The 24626-nt window shown below is 36.0% G+C and overlaps 1 long non-coding RNA gene across 1 annotated transcript; it reads left to right on the top strand.

Moving 5' to 3' along the window:
• The first annotated feature begins 6164 nt into the window (after positions 1-6164).
• On the top strand, positions 6165-22646 carry LOC141453588 (uncharacterized). The gene is made up of 3 exons (XR_012458080.1): positions 6165-6299; positions 16509-16786; positions 22509-22646. It is a non-coding gene; the product is annotated as an uncharacterized lncRNA (long non-coding RNA).
• The last annotated feature ends 1980 nt before the right edge of the window (positions 22647-24626 follow it).

A 24626-nucleotide genomic window follows, 5' to 3' on the forward strand; every position in this document is an offset into this window, starting at 1 on the left:
AAGGAACGTAATTATTAATTAATAAAGTGTCTACATCCGTCTGTTAGAAACGTATTAACTGAGCCAGTAGTAGACTTTTTGATTGATGAACAATCGATTCAGTTGGCTGGGTCACATTCTATTGATTGATTGGATAACTCCGTCCTACTCATCATTTATTACATAACACAATATTTTATCGAAGGAAAGTAACAGAAGGTCGATTTTTTTGTTTTAAGCCGAAAATTACTTAAATTTCATCCCTGCAGTTTTATTCTATGATTAAATATCGATTAAATTTATGATTATACTCTTTTTTATTCTTCAAAAAGGACGCTTCAATAACTGAGATCGTGGGTGCCTGGAGCTTTTTTCTTCATGCTTCCTGTCGGAATTCGCACAGGAAGCTGTAAAAGCTTCGTAGGAATTAAAAAAATATATATATAATGGCAGGCCGGACATTAAAACATGTTTATTATATAAAACTGAAACATGATGTTGTTAGTTTCCCCAAAATTCTGAGTTAATTAAGATTCTCAGAAGTTGTTTCAAAGCGGTTGGCCCAAACATTCTCAAAGTCTAAGTTTAAATGAAACACCTTTGGAGACACACTAGTGATAAGTTACAGTAAGAAAACTCGGAAACTTTCTTTAATCGGATCTTTGGCTCCATATTTGAAGCTCATAAGGGTGCAGGTTACGAACCCTTAGAGGTCACTTTAACTTCATCACTCTCTAAAGAACATTATGCAAAGTTCCCTTTGAAATCGTCAACTGGAATTGTTCAGAGCCCTTTTCTTTAACCATCAGCTTCCAGACAGTATTCTATTTTGGAACAGGGCAATCCTGTCTATCACAGTACAATGATGAGCTTTAAATGGTTTTTAGGAAGAAAATATCTGCGGCAGGCGCAAGACTTGAAACGTGGAAACACCGCGGGGAAGTCTGGTGCGCTAACCCATTAGCGGTTACTAATCCAGTAGCTATTTTCTTCTCTTCAGAAAAAGGGGTTTCCAATAAATGTGATTGATATAAACCTGGGTGTATCGTAAATTTATAAGTTTAAGAAAAAATCTGGATCTTTGTTTGAGAAATAGTGTAAAACTGGGGGGGGAAAACCAATTAGTAAAGTGGTTATTATGGTGGTCTGATTTTGTCCAGGTGGTTCCAGGCAAATATTAAACTCTGTAAAGAATTAGGTAGACCACGCTGTGGAAACAAATTTTTGTTTAAGCCCCCCAAACTGGGGGCCTAAAAACTTGTATTCCCGGTGGCAACTCAAAATAGGAAATCTTGCCGAACGCAGTACTTGGTATCACTTTCGATCAAAACCTATCCTGGAAAAACCATGTTTCCCAAATCTCTCGTCGTTCCATCCATATCCTTAAGCAGTTTAATAGTTCCCGTCACCTTTTTCCAATTAAGACCCGGCAACTCCTAGTTTCCTCTCTTATATTCCCCCATTTCGACTATGGTTGTTTAGTGTATGGCGGTCTTTCTAGTGATATTGAAGCTAAGCTTAAGCGCCTCATGAACTGCTTCATAAGATTTATTTTCAGCATTTCCAGAGACTCTCGCATTTCGCACTGCTACGATGAGTTGAAGTGGCTTTTTCCTGTCTATCGCCGCCAATATTTTTTGGCTTCTTTTCTTTTTCAAGTCATCCAGTCTCAAAGGCCTTCCTATATTTTTCAACTCCTTAAGTTTAAATCCTCCATCCATTCCCGTAACACTAGATCTCGCTCATCTGATCTTTATATTCCCTCTCACCGTACCTCATCCTTTGACAAGTCCTTCCTCATACGTGCTACCTCTCTATGGAACTCCTTGCCTTCATCTGTCCGCCATGCTCCTACCCTATCCATCTTTAAATCCCGTCTATTCAGTTATCTCCTTTCTATTCAGCTTCCTCCGAAATTCTAATTGTTTTAATTCATTTCCTTAATTTCTGCTGTTTTATTATTTTATTTTTACTTTCATTTTCACTTTTGTAAATATTTATTTATTTATTTAATTTCTGTATAATCACAGGCCAAACTATTAAGGCCTCTATTTGTACCTGTATTTATTCTTAGGGGACAATTGTCCCAGAATAATAAATTTCTTTTCTATTCTATTCTATTCTATTCTATATTTTTCAACTCCTTAAGTTTAAATCCTCCATCCATTCCCGTAACACTAGATCTCGCTCATCTGATCTCTATATTCCCTCTCACCGTACCTCATCCTTTGACAAGTCCTTCCTAATACGTGCTACCTCTCTCTGGAACTCCTTGCCTTCATCTGTCCGCCATGCTCCTACCCTATCCATCTTTAAATCCCGTCTATTCAATTATCTACTTTCTATTCAGCTTCCTCCGAAATTCTAATTGTTTTAATTTATTTCCTTAATTTCTGCTGTTTTATTATTTTATTTTTCCTTTCATTTTCACTTATTATATTTTCACTTTTGTAAATACTTATTTATTTATTTAATTTCTGTATAAACACAGGCCAAACTATTAAGGCCTCTATTTGTCCCTGTATTTATTCTTAGGGGACAATTGTCCCAGAATAATAAATTTCTTTTCTATTTCTACTTCTTTTCATGAGATGTAAGAGACTATAAAAATGATGTGTTATTATCAAGAGAAGTTTAAACCTTTGAAAATTTGACGAATAGGTAGTTTTTTGGTACATAATACGTTAGCCTCTCAAATTGGAAATAAATTTAATGGGATAGAATAAATTGTTAGCTAAATTCTAATTTCTAGTGAATTATTCATTGCTGCCCAGATTAGCATGTGAATTTAATTTGTTTTTTACGCTAATATCGAACGTACTTTTGGTTACAGGGCATATGGGGGTTCGGACAATGTTGTTATTTTACTGGCGCTTCCCGTAGTATCACATTCGTTGATTGCCCAACCATGCTTGGGTTTTTGTACGACTATTAAATCACTGACAAGCTGGTTGTTGTCTCCTGACCGTACGATGGTTGGGATGGTCGATCCAAGCTGGCTGACAGTCGACAATGCTACCGAACTCATGGAAAACAAAAGAGAATTGGACGTAAAGTCGTAAATCTAAACGCTTTTTGGAGGGTGGAAGGGGGGGTAGAGATGGCTTAAAAGGGCCGTCGGGAGGAAAGGGCAAAAAAAGAGAGAGATGAAATGTCAAGCGTGTTGTTCTAGGGTGCGGCTTTGGACGGCCATCACCGCAGCTCTTGGTAAAATTATTGCAATCAAGTGTGGGCATAAATACGTCACTGCCCCGAATGTGCTTCTTCTCCTCCTCCTCTCACTCTTTCGCGCTGGAAATATCCTACTATCTCTATCTTCTCTCCAACACAAAGCAACATTCTCTTTCTCATCTCATCTCACAGCATCACCCCCGTCCCATCAATGTCCTTCAACAGCTACCCTGTTGTATAGTAGATATTTCTTTTTGTTTTTGTTTTCATATTGGTCAGACAGTTAACAAACGCCGGCTCGTATCTCAGCGCCAACCTGATGGCCAAGCGTGATAAACTTGAAAAGTAAACGACAAGCTCGTTTCACGGATGAGTCCTCGGCAACTAACACCTCCTGTCTCTCAGATCGCTGGACAAGATTTATAGCGACAATACATATCTGGCTACATCAGTCACCAGGATGAAGTAAATATTACGTCACGCTTTACTTTCATTTTTTTTGAACAGCCGCCATATTTCTCGTCTACTTTTTTATATTTTATTAATTTTTTTTTCTCATTTATCTATAAAAAAAAAAGGTGAAACACCTTCTACGTTTCCTTTAAATTGGATTGCTGTTGTGTTCATCAAATTTAAACACCAAGTTCTCCGGTATATCCAGTAAAATATTAAATTTTCTAGTCTGTATCTGAATACATTTACCTGGGGTGCCAGGCAAATGTGTATCGATAGAATAGCTAGGTACACCGTATAAACAGCATTATCTCGCAGCGATACATTAAAGAAACAAAATATTGTCCATACAAAACGTTTATTACCTCCATCTTCGTGTTAAAGATGCAGACCGACATAAATAGTTGCGCCAAGTTGGAAGAGCAGGTTCCAAGAGGCTGGATAATGAGACCAAGGATGCTGGAACATCAACACTGAAAAGATCAGAAACACTGGTCATAGCAGACTGTGAAGAAGTATTTTTAAGTGCATTTAGCATTCAAAACATGGTCGTCCCTAAAACTGACAAACCTTGAACGGTAAAAATAGAGTGTAAACTAAACATAACAATGATAAAGTGTCGCTAGAAAATGCGTTCAAGGATAAGGACTTATTTGGTAAGCGCAAAGTAGCAAGTGAAAGAATGCAGAGAGAGCGCGAATTGTGTGAAGAAGTTGAGGAGGCTAGGAAGGTAGGTAGAAGAGGAGTGTTTAGGAGGAGGAGAAATGCAAGGCAAGGAGTCGAAAAGGTCTGGCAAGGAGATAAATGATAAATTGTAGAAGGAGGTCGGTAGGTTGGCGAGGCTGCCTGTGTAACCGGTACAGGCTTGCTGCGGGGGCGGACGGTTTGAAGTTGAGCTTGTGGCGGCACCTGTTGCTCTGATAACAACCCACTCAATGATAACACTTGCCTTCAATTTAACACTATTTATCCTACCATTTTATACATATTTGTCAATAATTATATTACAGTCATCATTGGTATATTGTTTATAACTACTAATTACACACAAACACCTTAATAATACTAAGCTCAGCTTATATTTCGACCTATTTTTCAAACATATTTGTTAATAAGCCTAAATAAACTATTTACGAGTAGCGAGTTGTAAAACTACATGAAGTTTGGACAAAGCTGATAAAATAGTACGATTCCAGCATAAAAAAAATCACTGCAGAATTATTGAAGTAGTTTTGGAATCTTCAAAATGCTCATTGAAGAAGTCAAGAGTTATTCGATTGTAGAAATAGCAAACATTGTGGTCACTAGAAATATTAAGAATCAAGAGAAATAAAGTAATTTTAATTATAACAAGAGGCTGGATAATGAGACCAAGGATGCTGGAACATCAACACTGAAAAGATCAGAAACACTGGTCATGGCAGACTGTGAAGAAGTATTTTTAAGTGCATTTAGCATTCAAAACATGGTCGTCCCTAAAACTGACAAACCTTGAACGGTAAAAATAAAGTGTCAACCGGTGATGGACAGTGTTGTCTGTAACGAGAGAACACTGTCCGGAGGCCGGCAGTGCACTGGAAAAAGCTCCGGGCGCTAATGACCTCAGCTGTTGATGCGCCAAAAAAAAAAAAAAAAAAAAAAAAAATTATAACACTACGATTCAGCTTTATTTAAAAATCCTTTCGAAATTAAAAGTCTACTCTACGTCCCTGAAGATATTCCAGCCAAACAATATTTACATTGACAGCTCTAAATGCTCGAGACTAAATGCAGAGGGCTTGCAGAAGAATTTGTTCGAGTTACTCGTGGAATACAGAGGCGTTGGCCGTCACAAAAATGGTTGTTGACTCTTCTGCTTTGCGGTTTTAGCATAAGTCGACGCAGTGAAATCAGAAACATCTAAATCTTATGGAATGAATCAAAATTCATGGCCATTTTGGTTCAAATTTTACAAATTAATTATTAGAATAATAAGAATAGTTTTAAAAAAAACAGTTAGTTGTTATCGATGAACTTTGAAACCTTTATTCCAGACATAAATAGATGAATTAAAATGTAATATTTATTTTATAAATTTCAAATTTCAATTCAAAATTCAATAATGTATAAATGAATGAAATACAATTTCCTCTCCTTTCAAAACGCTCATATTTAGAAATTATTAAATTCTGTCAAAAACTTTTATAATATGATTACTGATACCTATTTTGCAATTTATTATCAATTAGGCTTGCACGAATAAAAAGAGAGAATAATGATAACCAATGATTATTGAATATGAAATGACGAGACATAATGAATATGTGCATAATATTTTCTTAATTTATTCAATTCGTTATGATTTGCGTTTATAATTTACATTTTAGTTTTTACGTTTGTAAAACATTGATTTCCTTCCACATTTAAAATGACAGATTCGTATCTATTTTCCTAATTAATTAATGTGATTACGTAGATGCAAATATTTAGTGCAAATATATTTACGGAAATTTGTAAGCAATAGAAGTGTTGTACTTCCTAAAAGTCTTCTTCTTTTTTTTTTAGGTACATGATTAGGAAAATCAGTTTTCTGTGAAAGGAAATGTGACCAGACTGTCTCGGAAATGATGTGTTCCGATTTCTTCCTGGAGGGTGTCACTGCAAATGTGGAAAGGAGTTTTGACGATTTATCAAAGGACTGTAGTCTCAGATTATTGGTAAGTTTGGCGTATCCATACATTTCTATTCCGTTTGTTCATAACTTTCGTAAAAGTGATGGGAAAAACAGTAAGTTTTGTAGAGCTAAGTCCAAGAAGTCGTCGTGAGTTCAGCACACACCCTGCTCATTTCTTTTCAGCCTGGGCAATATGGGTTTCAAAATAATGTATTATCCAGGTAAAGTAAAGTATAGTAATGCTTATTATTTTTATCAGGCATGCTTTAAGTCCAACTACCAAATTAGGTGTGTCTGAACGACTAGCAAACATACTTAAATAAAATGCAAGGCCTAGACCGGGAATTGAACCCACTAACCATCAATACAACTTAGCTTTGCGGGCTTCGCCTCTAACCGCTCGGCTATCGTGTGGCACCTTGCTACCAACATAAGTAACTCAGTAAGGGGCCTATTTATTACTTAACATCCAGAACTGAAGATACCGTAAATTTAGTTTGGTGATTTTCCTTTTCTCAGAGCGCCTTCGTAGATTGAGAAAAATCTCCTCTACAATCAGACTTTGCGTTGCATCTTAAAAAGAAATCTATTGAAATCGTGCCATATTTTCAAAATTAAAATGAATATTTTTTGCTCTTTGTAAATTCCGCAGTTTCATTCAAGGGAGTTACCTCAAAATTTAGGCTGTAGCCACTCATTTAATTCACGTTATTACTGAATTGATATTGTATTTGGCCTGCAACAAAGTATTAATCTTTTTAGAAACAAATTTAATCAAAGTCGAAAGGTTTTATTTATCATCGTGTAAAAAATGTTTAAGCCAGCGATAAAGTTATTCTTGTTAATTAAGAAAAATAAACGAAATCACTTCCTGTTTAAATAGTAATTGTTATTCATTTAACAGTAGATTACAAATAAAAGGTTTAGAAATTTGTAAAGGTAAACGCTGCAAGTTGTATAGTGAGTGATGTTATATGGGTTTTCTACTTGTAAAAAAATGTGTATTCACTTGGCCTCGTACTCAATCAATTTATCTCATCGTACCCTCTTGCTACACAGACAGAGAGGCTTGAAGTCTAAATAAAGGACACGAACACACATTTGCACAGAATACCTTCAACCAGACGGAGAATGCAGTTGATGCTGGGCTCACAGTCCACTCAGAGATTAATGTTTTCTCCTATTCTGTGCTAAAGTTCGTACAAGCCCTTCTCGATTAGGACAAGACCCCAGTACTCTCTCTCTAGAAGCTCGTATCTCCAATTCTTTAACATCCTTATGTCTTTCTTCCTCTGATGCAGATCACTTAACCTACCTAATTCATCTTTCTACCGTTTTTTGTACTCTCCCCTTATTCATCGTCAGAAATAATTTTAGACGGGTCTATTTTCATATGTTTTAAATTTTCCTCGGTACAGAAAAGTGGTTTTTGGTTTGGGGTATATTGTAAAGAAAATTAAGGTGGAGAGTCTTGATCATGGGTTTGGCGAAAACGTGAAATTTATCTATAAGAAATCTCAGCTGGCGCTGAGAAGATTGTGTGGGTTTAGAATGTGTTCTTGGTGTAAAAAAGAAAGGATGGCTCAAATTCTGAACTTTAACTCCTGATGGTGTTACAGTCCCTCTCTCCCTCTGCTCTTGGGAGAACGAGGACTATTTATTCGACAGCTAGGATTGAGGTAAACCTGAACCCTATACCCTCTATTATTGTGGTAAATAGATATCTTTAAACTATTTTGAGAAGGAGTCGAATGGGAGTGGTGTGCAGACATTGCCAGTGGGTATGACTATACCCACTATCCCTAGAGATTCTGGATAAATGGTAACATGGGACTCAGTAGTTCCATGTAGTTCGCAATGGACTAGTTCCCATTAAACAATGAGGAAGGCGGAATGTACCAAACCGATTAAAATCACCGAAACCCATTTTGGTATTTGTAGCAGCCTTCGGTGAACTTAGCTTCATTTCCGCTGAGCAAAAGAACAAAGGCGTTTTAACTCCTCAGAGGCGCATGAATGGACATCGCACTTTGTTTCCTTTCTCATACGATTCTATAGTAGGCTCGCATGCATTTGTACATTGTAGGTCTACAATAAATTCGCTAGGAAACTTAGTGTACGGGGCTCTGGTTAAGCAGATCTACATTGAATTAATGGTGGTACGAATCCAGTAAAACTGGAACTCAGTCTGTTTGAATAAAATCCTCTTTGGTTAATAATAATAAAAATAAATGTCCTTGTCCCTTTCAAAAGGACAAGGACAGCGTAAGGCTGCATCAATCACCTTTTAAGTCCTTAGCAATTATCCATAGAATTGGTGGCTCACAATTGAGTTCAAGTTACAGAAATTAATGGCCTCAGTTTCGAGCGAACAAACATTTTTAAATTGTTAAAGGGAAGAATTTTTTGTTATCCCTTTGAAAAAAACAAAACAAAAAGAATGGCAATTGAAATTCGTAGTTCAAAACTTCTCTCAAAATATTGCAAGCATCAGGTTAAAGATCATTCAAAATAGCGGAAAAATCTTTATTGAAGCAAGCGTTGAAGGGAGAGATTCATATATTTCTCTTCTTGTTTTTTTTTTCTGATTGAGGCAAATTACTTTTTCTTTTTTTTTCCCCCTCTCATGGTGATGAGTAGAGGCAACAATAATGGGCTATGAAGCGGAACTTGTCGAACGGTGTTTGATTGGCACATATCACATCTGTTAGCTTTCCAATCAATCACTCAGAACGGGACGGCAAGAATTTAAAACAGTTTCCTCTGCTCTAAATCACCATGTGTACGTACGTGTGCGATTGTTTTTTCGTATGCTTGTGTGTGTGTGTGTAGAACAACAGAAAAACAGCCATTAATATCCCACTATATACGTATATGTTTGAGCATCACACATAGACAATTGTGATGTAAATTTCAACTTTAGCTAGTGTGTCATTCAATCCGCTAGAAGATTGATGGACAGCTCAAAACAAAATTGAGTGATATAACACGCTATCAAAGTAAACCTAAACATTTTTCAACTTCATTGTCATGGTTATCAGAAATTGTGTCCATCCGCATAGAGTTGGTGATTTCTGTCATTTATTTAAATTTAATGCTGATGGAAGGTTTTTTACTTTTAAATACACAATATTTTTTTTATATTATTATAAAATGATTACGACACAATTGCACCAAGATTAGTTAAAGGAAGTCCAATTTTCAATCAGTGTTTTAAGTAAGTTTCCGTAATCAGTAAGTTTCATCCTCAAATCAAATCATTAGAAACGAGTAAAACTTTAAATAATAAATTAGCATTTCCTGTTGAATATTATATGAAATTTCATTTCCGTTCTTTTAGCTGAAAGGAAATTTCTTTTATTCTGGGCAAATTTTAATTAAAACCTAAACTTTAAAACAACACAGATTATTTCAAATTATCAATATTAATTTAATTAAGAAGTGTAATATTGTTAACAGTAAAATAACTGTATACTAAAAGCTTTTGTCTAATTAGTAGTCAGTACTGATTGTTGGTCTAATCCTAGCCCATTTTGAATGTATTTTCAAAATACTGGGTTTGAAGCTAAACATTTTAAAAATTCAATTTAATTTTACTGTATTTTAATTTAAAATAATGGGTATCGTATTTTGTAAACGACTGCAGTTAGAGAAAATATTGTAAACTCGGTTTATTCCACGGAAATATCCTACGATTCTATTTAAAGTTAACATAGTAATTACGTATTCCATTAAACCGGAAATATATTTCCCCGAAATTCGATTATTATGAGAGGAGATCGGTGGATTTCTTCTGATTGGAAAAAGTCACGGAAAGTTATAATTTTGTTACGTTTTCACTAAGCATTCCGATCTTTACCCAATCCAATCCTTACAATAAATAAATACTTCGAGTAAAATCACCAATGCTTCTGGTTCGATCTGATAAAATAGACTCAAATTTTCCCACTTTAAAGGAAATTTGTTGTCTTGAAATTTAAATCCTTGAGGATAGTAGTCATTTATTAGTGACAGTTCCCTTAAACCATGGTTGTCTAGGTAACTGATCTGCCATAGTTTTATAGAATCTACCTTTATCACCATTATTGTAATCTGTCTGCCATTTTTGTAGTGCTGCTTTTGCAATTATACCTTTGATATCGGTGTGTGGTAATTTATAATTAGCCATTTCCCCACTATTGGTGGCTTCCTTTGCAAGTGTATCAACAACAATTTCATTCTCTTTTATACCACAATGACCCCTTACCCACAAAAAATTAATGCAGACTCCCTTCTCTTTAAAAATGGCAATAGTTTCTACAATCTCTGCGATAATGTGATTCATTCCTGTAGACTGGTTGTGTATATGTGATAATTTACACAACGCACTCTGGCTGTCACTAATAATGGTATATTTTTTCTCCGACAACGAATAAATATATTTTAAAGCCGTTAAAATAGCAATTAGCTCCGCTGTATAGATGGACGCCTCATCTTCTAATTTAATTATCGTAAAATAGTTCCGAACCAGATCATACACAGCACTTCCGACTTTATTATTGATTTTGGACCCATCTGTAAATAAACGATATGAGCCCGGATAATGGGAAGAAATGTAATCTTCGAAGGCCGCGGTTCTCATCTTTTCCGGTACCTTTATCAAGTCGAAGGAAGTGTTAACACTTAATTCGCTCAATAAATGTTCGTATTTTAAGTTGTACACATCTAACTTATTATTAGAATATCCCAAGGGTTAATCAATCTCTTAAGAAACAAATGAACGAATTCCCATTGGAAGTGCAGGGAGTTGTGAACAAATATGAGAATTGTGATCTTCAATCAATGAAATGAGAAATGCCAATCCTATAACCGGGGATTTTTATAATGAAAAAGCAGTCAAGTTTCTGTCATTACATCAATACTCTAATCAATATTATAGTACTCCTTGTATTTTTTAAAAGGAATTTTAATGATAACCCATTGTGGCATTTGTGACCAGTATGGGAATCTTCTCAGGACCCAATATCTGTACAACTTGAAGAACAAAAGGTATGTTCACACAGATAAGTGTGGTAAGGTAATTACCTAGCTGGTTAAGTACTATGTGTGGTAACTAGAATGTTGTTGTGAGGGTGTGTAATTGTGTATTTTATGTTTGTGTAGTGGAGACGTACAATGTGCAGGGTTGAGGAACCATTCTGCAAGGGGCCAGCTAAGGGTTTCCAGCTGATGTAAATACCGCTGACTCAGCTCAGAAGGATGCTGCTGGAGCCAGGAGATACCATCTAAACATCCCCCCTCCACTCCCATCCCACACATACGCACAGTTACCTGGCTATAGTCTAATTTTATTGTTGACCGTCCTAGAGAGGCTATAGTGGACATTCTCTTCTCTGTTTCTCTCCCACTCTGCTTCCTCTTTGACCACATGCAAATTTCCCACCATCTCTCGCTTCGTTTTGCCAGCAAACCTACTTTTACACTATATGACATCAAACGCTAGTGAAACATTGTTTAAAACATAGTGTCTCCACTTAAAATTTACTACCGACCTACGCTTAATTCTCCTCAACATCATGTTTAATATCTAATATAAATATTTATAACTAAGAAAAATTATTACAGAGGCCATTTTCAAGTAATATTAATTATTATGTTATGTTAACATTTTTTTATTTTCTCTTGTTTAAGAAATACGTAAATTGCTTTTCCACAGATTTTCATATTTTTTAACTTCCAAAATTATAATTTCACTAGAATGGAGTATTTGATTGTTACCAGATAATCGTTCCTGATTGATTTGCTAATAATTCTCTCTCTTGGGAATGTTTTTTCAGTTATGAAGACCTTTACTTTCTTTCATTCCTCGTCGTAGAACGTTTTGCGATATTTAAGAGTTAGAATTTTCACCGTTTAAATATAAACGTTTTATTGGCGCCAAGATAGCCGAGCGATTAGTGGTAAGCCCGCAAATTTTAGATGTATTACTGGGTTCGATTCCTGGTCTAGGCTTTGGCATTTAATTAGCTGTTTCCTAAACGCCACTTTCCGCTACATCCAATTTGGTAGTTGGTCGTAAAGTTTGCCTAAAAAGGCTTTAATTTATTTTATTTAGTTGTATATTTACTAAATTGATTCTTTATTTTCTGCCATTCTTTTTTTTCATCCAAATTTTATCTTCAAGGAAGATTATTATTTAATTGAAGTTAGAGAAATTCGTGAGTGGGTTAGTTGTATGTGAGTATGTTTTCGCTAAAATTATCGGTTATGATTTACTGTACTTAGCTAAATGCAATCGTAATTAAAAAATGAAAAATAAAACCTCGTTTTTAAAAATACTCTACAGATTTAACTTGAAAGAAATTTCTATAATCTTCTACAGCATCCCTACATGTAGGGGAGAGGGGGCTCATTTAAACAGAATTTACATTTTCTGTTACAGAGTGCACAGAATCGTACTATTGAAGCTTTTTATCTTGTTTTCTACAACTTTCAAGTATTCTAAACAGATCTATATCTATGAACAGTTGGTACTTTACATACATATCTATACTTTTTTAATTTAAAAATGTTGTGTCAAATGTTAATACAGGGTGACCACAGTTATATGCTCCACCCACTTTTTTTTTAACGGCGGGAAATTTCGAAAAAATAAAAAACTCATATTTAATCATTTTTAGTCTAGTTTATTTTTAGTCATTGACCCATTTTTTTAAACTTGTATCTCGAAACAGCATCCAACTTTTGTTTTTCAAATGGAACGTTATATTTTTTGTTTCATATTTTTGTGGTATGTGAGCTCCTAAAAACAACAAAATTTTTTTTTTAAAAATCGGTTAGGTTTTTCAAAAGTTATGGTAATTTAAAATATTGAAAACAAATTTCAGTTTACTGTCAAAATTACGTTATTTTTTTTAAAGAATCTATTCAAACTGGGCACAACCAACGGATAGGCAAGCCAAAACTCTGGACTCCCACGCTTTGCTTGTAGCAGCACTTATGGTGGCGAAGTCAAGATCTAGGCAGGCTAGAGTTATTCGACGTTTCAAATCATCGACTGAAGCCACGGGATTAAGGATACTTCACACTTTATTTTTTAGATATTCCCACAAAATATAGTCCATTTGGGTTAAGTCCGGAGATCGAGGTGGCCATTGGATCGGACAATGAGTCCTTAAGCACTTTTAATGGAAATTTCTGTCCAGGTAACCTCAAACCACTCTCGCCGGGCAACCATCTTGTTGAAAATACATATCTAGCCGACGTTGTAGATGAACATCTTCAAGCGGAACTGGCAAAATGTCTCTGAAAAAAAAAAGTTGGATACCTTTCACCAGTTAAGTTCTCTCTGTAGAAGTATGGGCCGATAAGTTGATTTCCTAAAACTCCAGCCAAACGTTTGTAGAAAAAACAACCTGAACGTCGAATAACTCTAGCCTGCCTAGATCTTGACTTCGCCACCATAAGTGCTGCTACAAGCAAAGCGTGGGAGTCCAGAGTTTTGGCTTGCCTATCCGTTGGTTGTGCCCAGTTTGAATAGATTCTTTAAAAAAAATAACGTAATTTTGACAGTAAACTGAAATTTGTTTTTCATATTTTAAATTACCATAACTTTTGAAAAACCCAACCGATTTCAAAAACATTTTTTTTGTTGTTTTTAGGAGCTCAAATACTATAAAAATATGCAACAAAAAATATAACGTTCCATTTGAAAAACAAAAGTTAGATGCTGTATCTCGAGATACAGGGGTTTAAAAAAATGGGTCAATCACTGAAAATAAAGTAGACTAAAAATGATTAAATACGTGTTTTTTATTTTTTCGAAATTTCCCTCCGTTAAAAAAAAAAGTGGGTGGAGCATATAACTCTGGTCACCCTGTATATGACCTACTGGTGGGGAAAGAAATGATATTACTTTACTCTGAATCTACCTTCTATCAGTTATTTCTCTCACTACTACATTACTTTCTCTTTTAAACCACTGAAATCTAGTTCAAAAATCAAGAAATTCAGAATGTTGTACCCGAAGTGATGGGTTTAGGAAGTTTGAACAAAATATTCGGTTTGTAGCGCTTCCTAATGTAGCTTCTGACCATTTTTCCCTTCTCTGCGATTGAACAAAAAAAAAAGTTACAAACTTTCAGGTCAGTAGGGCGCATTTCCTCTCTCCTTCCATAAAAGAAAATATAATATCCCACACTTTTTGCAAGCAAATAGACTTTTGTAAATACTGGGTTTAAAAATACGAATTCCAAATGGAATTATGGAATAACAATTCATACACCTTGTCCACTACAATCTTCACAATAAACTTCCAAAAATGCTACATAAATTTTACTTCCACCTTACAAAATATAACATTCCTCAATTCTGACTTTACAAACAATGAAAAACGAAGGGAAACTCTGTCAATTATACAACAGGTCTACCACAAAATATGGAGAAAATTACCAATCATAAATGTTTTAAATATTTGGCGAGAAATTAAAACTGTTCAAATGTGCCTTCTCTCCACTATTTTGCCTATAACCAAAGTTAATGGATCTCTGAAGATGATTGGATGTCCGAAACCAGAATAACTAAAAACTAAAAGGGTGTGATGAATGAAATTAATGATTATGAATAATTGACATATTTGTGTCTGTGTCCGAATTTTGTAATTTGAGTAGTTTGTTCAATGATTTGTCTATGGTCAGAAATAGGTATTCATAAAATGTTGTAGTTGAATACTGTTTAGTAAATTAATATAATGAATAAAAATCGTTGAATATCCATACTGGAGAGACGAACTGGTTGTGAACAATGCTAGAAGAGTTTAATTTAAATGAAAGGCTGGATTGGAAGAAATGCGCAGACTCCTAGGATGTTTAGCAATGGACGACCGAGACGAGTCTATGTGGGGTTGAAGAGAAAAAGAGAGAAACTATGTAAGAGAGAAGAAATACTTGGGATCGGGCGCTGAAGAGGGTTAAGGAAGTCTCTTTTGGATTAGCATTTGGAAGGTTCCTCGTTTCAACTCCTCCTGTAGTTATTTATCCTTTTCCATCAAGGCTTCTCTTGAGCAGCATTAGTAGCGTTGAAGAGTACGCGCTGTGTGAGGGTAATCTTGATGCATTTTATTGCCCCCGGAGGCGGCGGCTCATTGGAGATTTATAATGGTTTAGTAATTAGTGGAGCAAAGTCCTAGATGGGGGTTTTCAAAAGGAAGAGGATGGAAGGATATAGCCAAAGAGGGTTGGCGGGCGATGGTGGAGGCTTAGGCGAAGAGAAACTGGCTGATATATCAGTGAGGCAAGGACGTCGAGCCACCCCCAGAATAGAGACGAGCGAATTATGAAAATCAGACTGAAATAGAGAGAGAGAGAGAGAGAAGTGAGCACAGGAGAGAAAGACAAGCGACAAGCCCCGGACTTCTACCAACTCTGTTCACCAGAGTGTGCGGTGTGTCCTATCTTCAGTAGAGCCTCTTCTTACTGTACAGACGAACCCTGTGACATTCTAACTCAACCAACAGAGTGGGAGTCTCTCCCAGCTGTAAATATATGGCATCCTTACAACAAACTAAAATTATTACATTCACATATGCATTATCATAAATGACTTCCAGAATTATGGGAGAATTATTTCATTGTGTCATCCAAGTCCGCACACTTTATATAAATGTTGGGTCACTAAAATGTAATTACTGCTATAAAATACCCTTATTAATATGAATATAATTAACATAAATTGTTAATATTCCCAAGACTTTAGGGCGATAATGTTTTAGGAATCAGCCAGAGGGGTAAAAAAGTTGAGGTATGCAAATATTGGGCGAACAAAATGGCGAGCCCACAGGCATCTTTAAGTTCATCTTTCAGACGAACACACTCACAATTACAGATTATAAAGTTTATAGAAGCGTACATTCTACGAATAAGCGCTATCACTTAAGGGAGCCACAATAGATATTACAATCGCAGTGGAATTGGCTTTATTAAGCCACACGTACTCTCTCTTTCCACGAAATTTCTACTTCTATTTCCGCATTTCCCTTCTTTCGGATTGAAAGAATCCTTTTCTCTGAATCCTCTAACAGCCTTGACATCCTAGAACAAGAATAAATATTTTTATGCTAAGTATGTTACAAGAGTTGATCGCTACGTTACACATAAAATAATAAAAGCAGGGAAGAATTAGCTCAGTGGTTAGTGCACTGGACTTCCTGTGTAAAGCTCCCAGGTTCGAGTCTAGCCTGCCCTTAATTTTGTTTTTTTGATTTTGTTTTTTATAGTTCAATGCCAAGTGACAGTGTTGTCAGCAATGAGAATATACCAATGGTAACGATGCTCTGGTTAAGGCTTCGAATATCTACTACCTCAGATGTTGATGGACCTTGATTTAGTAGGAAGCCAGGTACAAAATAAAGGAAGTAGACAAGACGGAAGGCATAGTAGGAAGGAAGAAGTTCAGCTGATTTGGGTGACTTAGTTTCAAGAAGAAAAGCCATGTCTACATCAAGAGAGGCTTTTCCAAAATTACCCGTTCTACGCGGATGTACTTCAGGGGTATGTAAGTACCAAATTATTCATGGACATACCAACAATCTGTTTGCTAGTACTTAACATTGCAGATGGAGTTAATAAAAGGATTGGCTATCTCATCACTGTTATTTCCGTTCGTTCTTGTCTCCATCAACAATCCATTTCTACCAATACTTAAGCCCAATTTGAAGTTTTATATATTTATCAAAATATGCGCACCATTGAAACCAATTCATTATTTTATGTACCGTATATTAAACGATTGAAATTCAATAAATGGAAGTTACGATTTACTGCGATGTTTTTTTATTTAAAATATAATTGCCAATATTCTGTTACCCATATTTATTTAGTAAAGTATCAGATAGACAGCTATTGTAAATGATCAAATTTACATAACCAGGCTAAGAAAAAATAAATTGTGGTGAGTGTAATAGACTGGAACGTATACTTTATAGCCAATGACCTTTATTTAATGTAACATTACATAATCATGTTGTCCTTTTCTTGTGACCAGATGACAGTGCCTTGCACGTCATCAGAACTTCTCAGTATTTCCGCTAGAACATCCTGTCTGAGCCTCATTCATCTGGAACCTCTCATCAATAATTATTTCCTCAGTTTTCTTGCATTTATAGTGATTTTACGATATGAATTACCGGGAAATTGATTGCCAATTCTGATTTGGGCTCCAAAAGTTCTAGGATTTTTTTTTCTTTTTCTAGCTAGGGGGAAAATACTAGGCCTCTTAAAAATACGAAAAAGAAATTTAATCAAGAGCTGAACTGTCTCGTCAAGAGAGCCTCAGGAGTGGCGTGGACAGCCGAATTCATCTTTTTGGATGAACTGTAGATATATAGGGCTGTCGTCAGTCAGAAATGCTGAATCTAAAGCAAGTCTCTAATCCTCTAATCATTAGAATGAAGTTGTGAAGCCTCTCTCAGACACTCTTAACTGGACATTGTGAATTGAGGAGGCACCCCCAAAAAATGGGGCTGCTTATACTTGATCTTTTCTGTATGGTTTGTGCGAAAATGAAGGAAACAGTTGTCCGTCCATTTTTTTGACTAAGTTTTGAGATAGAGAGAGAGAGAGTTAGCTAAGTTTAGAATCTTAAAATCTGAGTAGCTTGCCGAGGTAAAAACTTTTCTATTTCCCCCTAAATTTGTTGCTCGATTTGATCGAACAACTGTAAATCCTGGGATTTAATTTTCCATCTAGAATCGTTCCTTTGCCTTCTTTGAGGTAGTTAAAAGAACGCTGAGTGTTTTTGGATAGCGTTTCTCTCTTCACTGATGAATAATAGAGCTTCTAAAGTATATTACTCCGGACGATTCCATTCCCTAAACTAAAGAGATCCTCTTTCCATTAGTAATGTGTAGACTGTAAAAAAAATATGTACATATATATAATTCAGTGAGAAGGCTAGGATGGTCGGCGGGTATCTGTGAGGGCTTAAGAATGGGGGTGCAGGTTTAGGGTATCTCGTCTGATTTCCTGGAGCAGGTCATCCTTATTAAAGTACCCACCTATATTAATCCATTTAGTAGTTAATGTCATCATTTCTTGGCCACTATATGCAGAGGAGATAATTCTTCCCTCTAGCCACTATATGCAGAAATGGCTAGAGGGAAGAATATTGTACTTATTTAAAATGTCATTTCTTCTACTGAAAACAAAAGGAACAACGAGCCTCTTGTGGTTGTTGGACCCATCCTACATAATCTAATCTGACTTTGTTGAAGTAGTAGACAAATTGGTAAAACTTTTCCCTCATTGTACAGTAACACTGGCCACGGATACCAAAATTACAGTCTGAAACTCCCTGGGATGCTAGAAGCTCCTCGTAGAAGTGTTTATTTCTTCATTTGGACTCAGTCTTTAACGTTCGCAGAGATCGTCATAGTCCCTGCTCCAACTATATATCCCTACCTCTATTTGAAGAACAGTAATGGGAGATTGTCATCTTCAGAATAAGAATAAGTTGTTTTTTTTTTTTTGTATCTGTGGTTTGTCAAGTTTTGTAGCAGAAGATTCTTCCAAATACATATATCGTATATCAGTGTATCTTCAATTTCCAACTTAGTTTCATTACTTGCTGCTAGATGTGTTTAAAGGAACTTCTTCATTAATGTCAGCTGTTCACCTAAGCCTGGACTCCACATCAGACCATACTTAGACAGCAGGTAACCTGTCTACAGTTTCTTGACATCTTTGGGACAGCACCACTGATTACGGAACAAAAAGGAGGTAATTTGGGAGTAAATAAATTCCGCTATTTCAAACTTAGTTTAGTATTTTTTAAACGCATTATTATTTCGTATTAACGGAATCTTAGTTACTTATTGATTTGGATTAAGAGTAATTACCCTGTTAAAAACATTATCTTTTATTAAATTCATTAACGTCTTTATTAATTAAAATTCAAACTCAGTTGTAGTGAAAATGGTTAAGTATGGTACGTAGTAACAGTTTATTCAATAATTCAAAATGATAGATGAATCTACTTTTATGAGGCAGTTTTGTACTTTAAAGTAATTTTGAAAAAATAAATTTAGAAAACTCCGTAATATATGGAGAGATGTAATAATAAAGCAAACATAAAAAAAAATTACTCTAACAAATAATTGGATAGAATCCCGATACGGTTTTTAACGATAGAAAATATTTCAATCGAGTTGGCTGGAAACTCATAGAATGTCCTTTAATAAGAGTCAAAACGGAGCCGGAAATGATATATTTACGAACAAGTCGTTAGGTATATCGGGGGCGTGGAGCACAGACGTCAGATGGAAAGTAAAACGGAAAAATTACAGCTTACATTACATTAATTGGAAAAACTCGGCTTCTCCAATATAGGTTACTTTATTTTTTATTTGTTACGATTCTCCTTTCTCTTCTAATGTTGATGATACATTGCAGCAGATGTCCTGCAAGCTGCAGAGACTGGCGACTAGGAGTTGTATAATATTGGTCGTTCAAGGGCCCTGGAAGCCCAGTATTGTCCTGTTGGAATATAGCCCCCGTAACATGGTCTCAATGGGGAAGTTTTTATAACACTTAGCCAAGGGAAAAAGCAGCAAATCGTACTACAGCTTTTCCAAACAGTGATTGTGTATCTGGAAAATACTATCATTCGCTGGAGGGAGAGCCATGTGTCTCTTTTTCTTTTTTATTCTGTCCTAACTGGAGAGCACAGCTTATTGGAATGGAAGTAATTAATTTGGATGGCAGGATGTAAAGTTCCAGACTGTAAAAGGAAATCTCCTATGATTTACGTATGTGAAAATCTGAACGCTCACTTGACCTCTTGTCGCAGTTAATCTAATTAAAATTTCCCTTTAACTTGGACATTTTACTATCGAAATAGTTTACATTATTATTATTATAAATATCCATTCTATAACGAATATAATGTTAAACGAAGAGTGGCCTCACAGTTCCGCCAGATCCAAATTAAAATCAAAGCTCTCTCTAAAAAAGGAAAATCTAAATAAAACGGGTGACTATCCAAGAAAATTGCGGAAAACCTGTTTTCTTATTTGACTTATTTGTTTTGGTAAAGGGAAATTGGTTGGCAGCCCTCAACTTCAGATTCTAAGCACTTTTTTACTATTCTCTCCTACATTCTCATCCTCTGATGACCCTATATTATCTTCCTAATCACAGAACATATTAATGGAATCCAACGCCTTATCACTTCCCTCGTTTTACCTAAGATAGTTGGAACTCTTCGCAAGATATTTACATTAACTTCTATTTGTACACCAGGCGAACATGCCACAGCAGTATAGAGCAGATTAGTTTTCACTACACTCTTGTTAGATTGAGGCAAGGCCGACCTTTACCTGCCCTCAATCTCCGTGCACTATCAGAAGATAGTCTACGCTTTAATGCTCATTCTCATTCAAAAGGGCATCTATTAATTTTTAATTAATTAGAACTATTATTTGAGGTAACTGCCAAACACAAATCCTTGCCTGGAAGCTTAATTCTTTAAAGCCTTTACAAGTTTTTTAATCTTGGAAATCACAGCATTGCAGAACTCTTATGAACAAACTGTTGCTAACTTCTTTTGTGAAGATTCTATAAGGTCAATAATTAGTTTCAAAGACGTTTAATAACAAATTATTTACCTTTGCCCGATTGCAGATTAAGAGCATCACGGGAAACGGTAATGTTGTAAGCCGTACTGATACTCGCTGCAACGTCTGATAGGGGAAGGACCTTTATGTGTTGTCTTTTGCAAAAGGACTCAAATTCACTCAAACTAGATCAATTTCTTCGACCTACTTGAAGAATAGACTTCATGATTTCTTGTAAAATGAGAAAGCCTAGATCAAATATTGATCAGAAGCGTTGAAGAAAGCCGTCCTGCCTCCGTTGGCGGCAATGGTACAGGCAGAGAGGGTTGAGTTAGTACAGGACGGACCTCCTTTTAATAGGGGGTTGGCGATAAATCTGAGGCACTAAGAGAGCGCGCCAGAGTGCGCTAGTATGAGAAGTGATGTTGTTAGTACCGGGGGAGGAATCTGCCTCCCCCGCAGGCCATTCCTTCTTCACGTTCACTCTCTCTTATTCGTTCTCTAGCTCGCTCGCTATGCCTGCGCCTCGTGGCTGGCTGCCGGCTGATGATTTAAACACGCCCGGCGTAATGGCGCTCATAAATAGAGGAGTCTCTGGGCCGCGCTGTCCCCTACCGGCCAACGATAAGCCAATCACAGCTTCTTACTTTCAACACCCACCTCTTCACTCCTTTTCAACTCGCTCTACCATCCGCCCTGCTGCTTCAACATCACCACGCCGCACCAAATTACGCTATAAATTATGTTTATGGAAGAGGTGGAGAGTGATTTACAGTCATTATTCGATAGGAGTGGTCGTCAAAGATATAGAGGCACCGAACTGCCTGCCATAACCAGGCCCAAGTCCTGCAGTACTGCCGCCGTTGCAGGACAAACACATGAATCTTATTATCGATAAGAAGAAGTACGGGCGCCTGGAAATCAACACTTCCAGGACCGTTTGCTTGTTCTACTCCTGCCATTTCTTAAAAAAAAAAAGTGAAAGAAAACCTACGTGCAAATGGCAGAAATTATGTAAAACTATTACAAGAATAAATTGTTATTGATTTTACACTTATTTAAAGACAAGTAAACCGTAAAAGGTAAATAATACTAAACATGACTTTTCTGAGTTAACTGGGAAAACACTTTTACTCTAACTTCTATTATTTATTTTTCATTTCCACTATCAAGATTTGTACTGAGTAAATTAAAATTGGAGTTACTGAGTAATTACAGTCTTGAGAGGGTTCCCTTCAAGATTGTTTTTTCTTTTCAGATTGTTAAATGAAATTTTGGGATAATGTGAGAGAGTAAAAGATAAGTGAATTTGTTTGTAGACGTGATTTACAAAAGGGAATGGCCACTACTTAAGTTGGAGTTCATCTGTTAATCACAATCAAGAAAGCATAGACCTTAGTTTGGTCATTCTCATTCAGTTTCCGCTCGTTCAACACAACTGTCTTAGAACCCATGAACGGTATTATCAGCCGGATTATCCCCCAACCACTAACTCTTATTGACTGTCTCAATAAATCCCCCTTGAGTAAGTAGATCGCCGGCAAACTGACCTCGGCTGAATTTAAACACAAAGTCAGATTTATGAAGGCCATCTCTAGACTTAGTACCTCGAATCGCTTGATGAACTTTTAATGTGGCATTGCTAATGTATCTAATGTAATTTAGGAAAATCGTGGTGTGGAGAACAAGAAGCAAGAAATGGATGAGATAGTTGGTAACGTTGTTAGAGGATGCTGGACAAACTGATTGATTGGCAAAAGAAGATGGAGTTTTCTCTGCTGAAAACATCATCAAAACTTTTTAACCACGTTTATCAATCTATAAATCAACTTAAGGTAACACTCTTTGCATACACACATTCAATGTTATTCTAGTTTAATTATGTACATGATCCTCTCTTTGTCTCTAAATTATGTACTTACGAACTATAATCATCAAGTTAGGATTTAATTTGCTTGATTCGTCTAAAGTTCCATCTTTTTTCTTGGTTTACCGATTCTTTTTCCTTTTAATAAGTTAGTGCCTGCTGTGGCAAGCAACTGTTGTCTTATCTGACCCAGCTATCTGCAGTAATCTTCTGTTTTATTCAATAATGGCTAAAAACATCTTCCGTTTTCCTGTGGGTTGTGACTTGGGGCAAATCCTGTTCACAAAGCACGGCGAGCAAAGTTGCTCGCTGTTCCATCTACCCCAATAGTTAAAGCTTTCCGTCTACTCGAGGGTTTTACTCTCTGGACTATTTCGCGATATAATGTTCCCTCGTTCCAGCAACCCGAAGATCTCATACACTAACTTTGTAGTGACGATCTCTGCAGTTCTAGTTGAGAATCATCGAATCAGAGGGCAGGGATCTCGGATGCGATGCAATGCACAACTGCAGTGCAACAATGGATGTGAGAGATTGGTCAGTCTTTATTAGAGACTTGGATCTACGACTTCCTTCAAAGAAATCTGGTGAAAAAAGTGAGTTGTAATGTTTACTGTTGAGTTAAGTAACTAGAGTATGTTAAAGATACTTACTGGCTAATGTTTGGTATGACATCCTGAAGAAAATAACTTGGAAGTATTTTTGGGTATAAAAGTACCCTCCAGTTCCTACCAAAAGTAAGTCCTAAACCTTCGCAACAAGATGCTTGTTTTAAGTGTAAATCTACATTTCTATAAAGTATTGTTATACAATAAAATTATGTACTACGTACATGAATTAGTGCAAAACAAAGTAACAGGTGAAGACAGTCTCAGTTATCGTTCAGCATTGTTCAGCCTGAAGATTTAATTAACTTTGATAGTTTCTTGTAAACGGTAAAGAGTCTCTAGAAACTGAGACTGTAGACTAATTGCATGTGGCCGTAACGAAAATCGGGCTCAAATTTTTAAAAAAGCTCCGTAATAATTGATTTCGTACATTTATTTAAATCTTTATATAACATCATAATCGACTAAAATCACAGTACTCTTTTTGCTGAACAATATTTGACAGTTAATTGTATTCGCCTATCATGTTACCTGCGATCCCCAACAATAAAATAAATATAGATTTTAGAGAATCACAGAAAAGTAATAATATCCAACAATATGACGAATTTATTATATCGTATATCAAAATCATATAACAAAAAACAATAGATTTGTGTTTGAAATTCAATGTACATATGTACGTATATAAAGGATTAGTTTTTATGAAATGAAATGAAATAATGTGCATGTTTGAAATATGTACTAAAGTTGTGTAATGTGAGTATAATTTCTATTTATTTTTGCTGTAATGGGAAACGGAAGTTAATAACGTGAACGTTTTAATCCCATACAATTTTCAATACTATGGCAAAATAATTGGTTCATATCAGCGAAGAAGTAGATATTAGGTGCTTCTTTTTCTGGTTTTGTGGGGGGTGTAGGAAATGCACGTCACCCAAATTGCGACCTTTCCTATGCCAGTACGAAACTAGTGGGTCGCTCAAACTAAAGGGACCCTTACCACTCTATCTCTTAAGAAATCCTAGTGACCGCGTAGGTTCCAGAAAGGATGAATTTTCTTTTCAATACGAGGTGGGTATCTAGGCTTCTAAATTGTCACAGAATGATGAAAATGCAGTGCTCTCTTCTGGTCCAGAACCCAACTAATTAGCATTGTAGTAGACGTGAGTAACAGGAGGAGAAAAAGGACCGATTGGAAGCACTCTCATCGTGATACCCATTTTGCTGGTGAGAAGACATCAGCGCTCCAATCGACATGGAGGATTTTAAGGGATGGTAGAAGAGACGAGAGACTGTACGAAAGGA

Source organism: Rhodnius prolixus, unplaced genomic scaffold (genome assembly GCF_049639745.1).
Source record: "Rhodnius prolixus isolate KJV_2025 unplaced genomic scaffold, Rpr scaffold_3, whole genome shotgun sequence".
NCBI classification, from domain to species: Eukaryota; Metazoa; Arthropoda; class Insecta; order Hemiptera; family Reduviidae; genus Rhodnius; species Rhodnius prolixus.